Below are 9,613 nucleotides of genomic sequence, written 5' to 3' on the forward strand. Positions count from 1 at the left end.
CCATCCTGTCTGACACTGCAGTGCCACTCCTAGATGGACCAGGTGTTTGTGTCAGCCACTTGGGTTGCTTAGCTTAGTCACACAGCTACCTCATTGCGCCTCTTTTTTTCTTTGCATCATGTGCTGTTTGGGGACAATTTTTTTGAAGTGCCATCATGCCTGACACTGCAGTGCCACTCCTAGATGGGACAGGTGTTTGTGTCGGCCACTTGTGTCGCTTAGCTTAGCCATCCAGCGACCTCGGTGCAAATTGTAGGACTAAAAATAATATTGTGAGGTGTGAGGTGTTCAGAATAGACTGAAAATGAGTGGAAATTATGGTTATTGAGGTTAATAATACTATGGGATCAAAATGACCCCCAAATTCTATGATTTAAGCTGTTTTTTAGGGTTTTTTGAAAAAAACACCCGAATCCAAAACACACCCGAATCCGACAAAAAATTTTCGGTGAGGTTTTGCCAAAACGCGTCCGAATCCAAAACACGGCCGCGGAACCGAACCCAAAATCAAAACACAAAACCCGAAAAATTTCCGGTGCACATCACTAGTAAATACTGGCTGCTTTATTTTTACACTGCAATTTAGATTTCAGTTTGAACACACCCCACCCAAATCTAACTCTCTCTGCACATGTTATATCTGCCGCCCCCCCCCCCCTGCAGTGCACATGGGGGATCATTCCGAGTTGATCGTAGCTGTGCTAAATTTAGCACAGCTACGATTTCTTCCCTGACATGCGGGAGGACGCCCAGCACAGGGCTAGCCCGCCCCACATGTCAGTATGCCCCCCCTCCCTGCAGAAGTGCAAAGGCATCGCACAGCGGCAATGCCTTTGCACTTTAAGAGTAGCTCCCGGGTCAGCTCAGCTTTAGCGTGCTGGCCGGGAGCTACTCATCGCTCCCCGGCCTGCAGCAGCTGCATGTGACGTCACGCAGCCGCTGCGGCCTGCCCCCCATTCGGTCCGGCCACGCCTGCATTGGCCGGACCAAACCCACGAAACGGCGGCCAAACGCCGCCGTTACACCCCCTCCGACCCAGCGATCGCCACTGCCTGTCAATCAGGTAGAGGCGATCGTACCCCTACTACGGCTTTCGGCCGTCTGGTATGCGCCGGCACACTACGGCGCCGGCGCATGCACAGTAGGGACCCATTCGCTCTGCTGCATTAAAACGCAGCGAGCGAATGGGTCAGAATGACCCCCATGGTTTGCCCATTAGCGAAAAAATTTGCTGCTGCAATCAGGTCTGAATTAGGTCCCAGGTCCACTATCCCTTTAAATATAACAAGCCCATTGCATTAGGTCAAGTATGTTATACATGCCATAAATGTACATACTGTATATGACCCAACACTCTTACCATGCAAGAGTGAGACTTGTTTATTATTGCAGACACAAAGCTGCTGAGAATTGTCTAACCTCTTTGTGGTTAAAAAAGGGAACTCTAGATATGAATCTCTGCAGTTTATGCACAGTGCCGGTAATACAAACAAACACATGAACAGGATTCTTGCTTTGTCAAGAAAGTACCAGTTTTATTAGTCATTGATCTTGCCTGGAACACCGCAGATTCCAGTGACGGTCCGACAGTCAAAATCTCAATCTTGTGTTGTGTGAAAAGAAAAAACTCCAATTTTGGGGAGTTGTCCCACACTGACCGGAGAGGAGACCACCCTCCAAGATGCCGCCTACTTCTCTAGTGAAGTGGGCAGTCGGTTGTAATTTGTGATGCTTTTAGCAGCATTGGTAAGCTGTCAATCGTGCTGAAGCCGAGAGGGGGCTGCGAGTGATATCGCAAGACCCATTCCACACATGGCCAGAACGGGCCTTGCGCATGTGAGTTTACGTACAAATCTGTTCAACCATCGGGTTTACATACAAATCTGAATTAGGCCCAGTGGGCGTCTCAGTGTTTGCACATTGATAGCACGGCTGTACACCAGGGAAGGGCTTTGTAGCGCCATTTGCATAAAGTTGCAGACGTACGACCGCCAATAGACTCAGCAATTGCTGTGTCAGCATCCAACTCATCAGAGTGCACTAGGTGAGTGTTGTGGCTCTATCCAGGCTCATGTACAGTGAGGAACTGACTGAGCCCCTGTGGCTGGCCTGGGAACTAAATGCCTTTCATGTGGACTATCTTTGCTAGGAGGACCACCCTAGAGCAACCTGCAAGGGCCGTACATCGTTTAATAAGGGTATCAAATGATTTTGTCCCCAGGATTTTGAAAACCAGCATGGCCTCATGGAAGTAACCCACTGTGACTAATCTGCAGACCATGTTATGTCACTTGGCCGATGTCTTAAACGACCATTATTAAGGCATTGACCAACAAGAGGGTAACTAGACATTTTGGTGCTTTGTGTCAGAAAGAGCACTGGGGTGCCCTTCTCCCTCCCCCCCAATGTTCTGAATAGGGACAGTCCGCATGGAAGGCGCGTGTTCAGAAAAGGGGGCATGGTCTTGCCGGAAAGGGGAGTGGTCACGCCACACATTTGTGCCCCTTATTCACATTACATGCCATTACGTGCCACTTATTGACATTATGCCACAGTAGTACCCTTATACACAGTATGCTACACAGTAGTACACCTTATAGACAGTACGCAACAGTAGTACACCTTATAGACAGTATGCCATACAGTAGTACACCTTATATATGGTGCGTCACACAGTAGTACTCCTTACAGTATGCCACACACTATTATTGACAATAAAAAACACTAGTCCTGCTGCTAGATCGGACTTAGGGGTCTGTTCATGAAGCAGTGAAAAGAGTGGAGAAGTGAGCCAGTGGAGAAGTTGCCCATGGCAACCAATCAGCTGCTCTGTATAATTTTATAATATGCAAATTATAAATGTTACATCAATGCTGATTGGTTGCCATGGGCAACTTCTCCACCGTCTCACTTCTCCACACTTTTCACAGCTTCGTGAATAGACCCCTTAGGCAGAAGGCGGAAGGGGGTTATGAAACTATGAAAAGGCAAATAATGAGATGCTGCCCATTACAGCATAAGTTACTTTCTTTTTTTTATTTCGTCAAGTTGACACCGCCACACTATTGCATACCTCCCAACATGACCCGCTCTAGGAGGAACAGAATACTCTGCTCCTGGACTTCCCTCTTAATTTATAATTGCCATTAGAACTGCCATAAGTAATTGCGGGGCCCGGGACTGACAAAATAGGCAGCCCCCCCCTCCTCCACTGTGGAGGAGTCAGCTTTAGAATTGCACCAGTGTGTGTGTGTACGGTATACGGACTCCAGGTCGACAGCAAAAAGGTCGACACGCCTTAGGTCGACGCCAATTGGTCGACACACCTTAGGTCGACCTGGACAAAAGGTCGACATGGACAAAAGGTCGACAGGAACAAGGTCGACATGGAAAAGGTCGACATGAGTTTTTCACAATTTTTTTCTTTTTTGGAACCTTTTCAAACTTAACGATCCATGTGGACTACGATTGGAACGGTAATCTGTGCCGAGCGAAGCGGTAGCGGAGCGAAGGCACCATGCCCGAAGCATGGCGAGCGAAGCGAGCCATGCGAGGGGACGCGGTGCACTAATTGGGGTTCCCGGTCACTCTACGAAGAAAACGACACAAAAAAAACATAAAAAACTCATGTCGACCTTTTTCCATGTCGACCTTGTTCCTGTCGACCTTTTGTCCATGTCAACCTAAGGTGTGTCGACCAATTGGCGTCGACCTAAGGTGTGTCGACCTTTTTGCTGTCGACCCTGAGTCCCAGACCCGTGTGTACATATATACATGTGCCGCTGTCAGGAGGGCCCGGGATACTGATGGCACTGCTACATACATATATGTGCCGCTGTCGAGAGGGCCCGGGATGCTGATGCTGCTGCCTGTCCACCTCCATCCTCCTGCAGCTGTATTGAAAATGTCCCTCCCAAAATGACCGCCGCCTCAGAGGAGACAGTTATTCAAGATACTAGAGGGCTCCTCTAGTATCTTGAATAACTGTCTCCTCTGTGGCGGTGGCCAGTTTGGGAGGGAAGTTTTCAATACAGAGCTGCTGGAGGGTCGGAGGACAGCGGCAGAACAGCGGGGACGACCGCGGGATGGCGGCGGGCGGGCATGTGGCTGCATGAGCATCCCAGGCCCTCCTCTCTCTGTCAGAGAGGCTGGGCCCGGGACAGCTGTGCCCCCAGCTCCCCCCTGATGGCGGCCCTGATTGCCATCACCTGTGGTGAAACACCTTTCTTATCCATTAACCTGTTCAAAACAGGTGCCGGCAATCATACATTATGAGAAAAGTCCAGGAGCAGAGCATTGTGTCCCTCCTGGAGAGAGTCATGTAGGGACGTATACAATGTGGCATGTATGCATGAACAGGAATGGACCTGTCTGCCTTGCTCCAATATATCATGAATCTTTGAACTTTAGATCCAGTGTGACAGATCTGATCTGAAACACATTTTAAAACTAGTGAGGTGGCCCTGAAAGGGTTACCTGAGTTATGTCATACCCTCCGAGTCCAACTTTTTTAGCAGGTACAGTACTCTTTTTTTTTATGGTCTGTACCAATTTTTGGCTCTCCAAACTTCCATTGAAAGTATAGGAAGAGGTTACCCATGGCTATGCCCCCTCTTCTAATTTGTACCGATTTTTATGTGTAAAATGTTGGAGGTTATGTTGTGTTGTGTTATGTACATCAGGGATTGATGAGGTAAATCTGACAGACAAGAGGCTGTGTCTTTTACACAACTCCCCCGGCTGTGGTTTCTAAAGAGCTGACTGGGAAATGTTTGTTTCCTGATCATAAAGTTTTCTTGCTGTTCTACTGCTTTCGGTTGACTCCGCTCCATGTATAATATATTTGTTGTTTACGATTTTAAGCCTTGAAAAGTGATACATTTCACAATGATAAAGGGGTCTATTTACTAAGCCTTGGATGGAGATAAAGTAGCCGGTTGGCTGGTACTTTATCTCCGTCTACTTTATCTCCATCCAAAGCTTAGTAAATAGACCCCCAAAGTACCAGCCAATCAGCTCCTGTCATTTTTCAAACCCAGCCTGTAACATGGCAGCAGGGCTGGTGCCAGCGTGTTCGGCGCCCCCCTGCAAACTATAAATTTGCGCCCTCCCATACATTACAGAGGGACAGCACGCAAAGAAGAAGGGTGTGTGGTCTCACATGGAAGGGGCGTGGCCACACAATAGTATCCCCATTTCAAATTACTCCACACAGTAGCATAATCTTCACATTAACACCGCACGCAGTAGCGCCGCTTATACGCATAGTGCCCCCAGTGGTAGCGCAACTGACACACATAGTGCCCCCAATAATAGCACAGATAACACGCATAGTGCCCCAGTAGTTGTGCTGCTTATACATAGTGCCCCAGTAGTTGTGCTGCTTATACACTGCCCCCCCAGTAGTTGTGCTGCTTATACACAGTCCCCCCAGTAGTTGTGCTGCTTATACACAGTGCCCCAGTAGTTGTGCTGCTTATACACTGCCCCCCCAGTAGTTGTGCTGCTTATACACAGTCCCCCCAGTAGTTGTGCTGCTTATACACAGTGCCCCAGTAGTTGTGCTGCTTATACACTGCCCCCCCAGTAGTTGTGCTGCTTATACACAGTGCCCCAGTAGTTGTGCTGCTTATACACTGCCCCCCCAGTAGTTGTGCTGCTTATACACAGTCCCCCCAGTAGTTGTGCTGCTTATACACAGTGCCCCAGTAGTTGTGCTGCTTATACACTGTCCCCCCAGTAGTTGTGCTGCTTATACACTGCCCCCCCAGTAGTTGTGCTGCTTATACACTGTCCCCCCAGTAGTTGTGCTGCTTATACACAGTGCCCCCAGTAGTTGTGCTGCTTATACACTGCCCCCCCAGTAGTTGTGCTGCTTATACACAGTCCCCCCAGTAGTTGTGCTGCTTATACACAGTGCCCCCAGTAGTTGTGCCGCTTATACACTGTCCCCCCAGTAAGTGTGCCGCTTATACACAGTGCCCCCAGTAGTTGTGCTGCTTATACACAGTACCCCCAGTAGTTGTGCTGCTTATATACATTGCCCCCAGTAGTTGCGCTGCTTATATACAGTTCCCCCAGTAGCATACTTACCGACATTCTGGCTGCTCCCTGCGGGAGAGAGCAGCCAGGTCGGCTCAGCAGGCGAGCAGGGGAGCGCTGTGACGCAAGGAGGGGGTGGACCGGAGGCGGGACGGGGGCGGAGCAAGGGCGGGATTATGGTGATGGCTCCTTTAAGCCACGCCCCCGTTCTGTAATGCAGCGATAACAGGCATTACACTGCAGGGGGAGTGGCTATGATGATGCAATTCAGCAAGAATCGCGTCATCGACTGCCCGGACCGCCCACTTTACACACTAAGTGGGCGGACGGGCAGGGGGGACCCCTCAATCGGGAGACTTGCCTGCTCTTCCGGGGCCCCGGGAGGGTCACCCGATTTTCGGGAGCCTCCCGGCCATTCCGGGAGGGTAGGCAAGTATGCCCAGTAGTTGCGCTGCTTATATACAGTGCCCCCAGTAGTTGCGCTGCTTATATACAGTGAAGCTAGTAGTTGTGCTACTAATATACAGTGAAGCCAGTAGTTGTGCTGCTTATATACAGTGAAGCCAGTAGTTGTGCTGCTTATATACAGTGCCCCCAGTAGTTGTGCTGCTTATATACAGTGCCCCCAGTAGTTGTGCTGCTTATATACAGTGAAGCTAGTAGTTGTGCTACTTATATACAGTGAAGCCAGTAGTTGTGCTACTTATATACAGTGCCCCCAGTAGTTGTGCTGCTTATATACAGTGCCCCCAGTAGTTGTGCTGCTTATATACAGTGAAGCTAGTAGTTGTGCTGCTTATATACAGTGAAGCCAGTAGTTGTGCTACTTATATACAGTGCCCCCAGTAGTTGTGCTACTTATATACAGTGAAGCCAGTAGTTGTGCTGCTTATATACAGTGCCCCCAGTAGTTGTGCTGCTTATACACAGTGCCCCCAGTAGTTGTGCTACTTACATACAGTGCCCCCAGTAGTTGTGCTGCTTATATACAGTGAAGCCAGTAGTTGTGCTACTTATACACAGTGCCCTCAGTAGTTGTGCTGCTTATATACAGTGCCCCCAGTAGTTGTGCTGCTTATATACAGTGCCCCCAGTAGTTGTGCTGCTTATATACAGTGCCCCCAGGAGTTGTGCTGCTTATATACAGTGAAGCCAGTAGTTATGCTGCTTATACACAGTGCCCCCAGTAGTTGTGCCGCTTATACACAGTGCCCTCAGTAGTTGTGCTGCTTATACACTGTCCCCCCAGTAGTTGTGCCGCTTATACACTGTCCCCCCAGTAGTTGTGCCGCTTATACACAGTGCCCCCAGTAGTTGTGCCGCTTATACACAGTGCCCTCAGTAGTTGTGCTGCTTATACACAGTACCCCCAGTAGTTGTGCTGCTTATATACATTGCCCCCAGTAGTTGCGCTGCTTATATACAGTTCCCCCAGTAGCATACTTACCAACATTCTGGCTGCTCTCTGCGGGAGAGAGCAGCCAGGTCGGCTCAGCAGGCGAGCAGGGGAGCGCTGTGACGCAAGGAGGGGGTGGACCGGAGGCGGGACGGGGGCGGAGCAAGGGCAGGATTATGGTGACGGCTCCTTTAAGCCACGCCCCCGTTCTGTAATGCAGCGATAACAGGCATTACACTGCAGGGGGAGTGGCTATGATGATGCAATTCAGCAAGAATCGCGTCATCGACTGCCCGGACCGCCCACTTTACACACTAAGTGGGCGGACGGGCAGGGGGGACCCCTCAATCGGGAGACTTGCCTGCTCTTCCGGGGCCCCGGGAGGGTCACCCGATTTTCGGGAGCCTCCCGGCCATTCCGGGAGGGTAGGCAAGTATGCCCAGTAGTTGCGCTGCTTATATACAGTGCCCCCAGTAGTTGTGCTGCTTATATACAGTGCCCCCAGTAGTTGTGCTGCTTATATACAGTGAAGCTAGTAGTTGTGCTACTTATATACAGTGCCCCCAGTAGTTGTGCTACTTATATACAGTGAAGCCAGTAGTTGTGCTGCTTATATACAGTGCCCCCAGTAGTTGTGCTGCTTATATACAGTGAAGCTAGTAGTTGTGCTGCTTATATACAGTGCCCCCAGTAGTTGTGCTGCTTATATACAGTGCCTCCAGTAGTTGTGCTACTTATATACAGTGCCCCCAGTAGTTGTGCTGCTTATATACAGTGAAGCTAGTAGTTGTGCTGCTTATATACAGTGCCCCCAGTAGTTGTGCTGCTTATATACAGTGCCTCCAGTAGTTGTGCTGCTTATATACAGTGCCCCCAGTAGTTGTGCTACTTATATACAGTGCCCCCAGTAGTTGTGCTACTTATATACAGTGCCCCCAGTAGTTGTGCTGCTTATATACAGTGCCCCCAGTAGTTGTGCTGCTTATATACAGTGCCCCCAGTAGTTGTGCTGCTTATATACAGTGAAGCCAGTAGTTATGCTGCTTATACACAGTGCCCCTAGAAGTAGCTCCACTTAGACATACAGTAAAGTGCCCCTAGTAATACTTATACATAACCCCCCCCAATAGTAGTGCCACCTATACACATAATCCCCCAACACACACACACACACACACACACACACACACACACACACGCACGCACGCACACACACACACACACACACACACACACACACTTTCTCTCATTCACTCTCTCTTTCCCTCCACTTACCTAAATCTGGCTGGCTGGATTTCCCTCTTCAACTCAGCAGCCTGGTCCGTGTAGCTCCGCCCCTGGAACCCGTGTAACTCTGCCCCCTCCGTCCGTATTAGCCCCGCCCCTTTTGTCATCCTCAAGAACAATGTGACTGCTCTGCTGCTTTGACAGGGAGAGGGGGGACAGACTCTTCAGGCTGCAGGCGCCGCTGCCTGTATCTGTAGTAGTGTGACAAGAGCATCGGCAGCCGGCAGCAGCAGGGGAACTCAGCACAGGGTTGCAGAGCAGGAAGAGCGCCTCTACACCCTGGCGCCTACCTGCTCTGCATCCCTTTGCTGAGTGGACAGCGCCGGGCCTGCATGGCAGTTAGGCGCTGATTGGCTGGTACTTTATCACCGTGAAATGTATAACTTTTTAAGGATTAGTACATCTCCCCCAATAGGTGGAATATTTCCATCTCATTGTTAATGTAGCTCAGCAGATAAGACTTTTCACATACTGAGATGTATATCTATATACTATTCAGCTTATCCAAGATTGGCTACTGCTAATTCCACAGAACACACCCTTCCGCCCAACCTTGACTACTTTTCATTTAAACGCCTTACCGCAAACCCCAATACCAAACCAGTGTGTTCAAACTGCAAGCATCTTACTTGTGACACACACATCAGTTGTATCACTTATTTTTATTCCTGTTTTCGTAGGTAGCTCCAAATAATAATTTTCCTTATGTATGACCTGATTTCATGTGCTACTGTATTAATATATTTGTATTATTATATTTGGGAAAATACACTGAACCCTTCCAGTGCTGGGGGCTGCATAATGAATACTATATATGCTGCAGTCTGAATTTATTATATTTATACACTGCCAATATATAGATCAACAGTTATTAGTCTGTACTAAGAT

The sequence above is a fragment of the Pseudophryne corroboree genome, chromosome 2 (assembly GCF_028390025.1).
Source record: "Pseudophryne corroboree isolate aPseCor3 chromosome 2, aPseCor3.hap2, whole genome shotgun sequence".
Lineage (NCBI taxonomy): Eukaryota > Metazoa > Chordata > Amphibia > Anura > Myobatrachidae > Pseudophryne > Pseudophryne corroboree.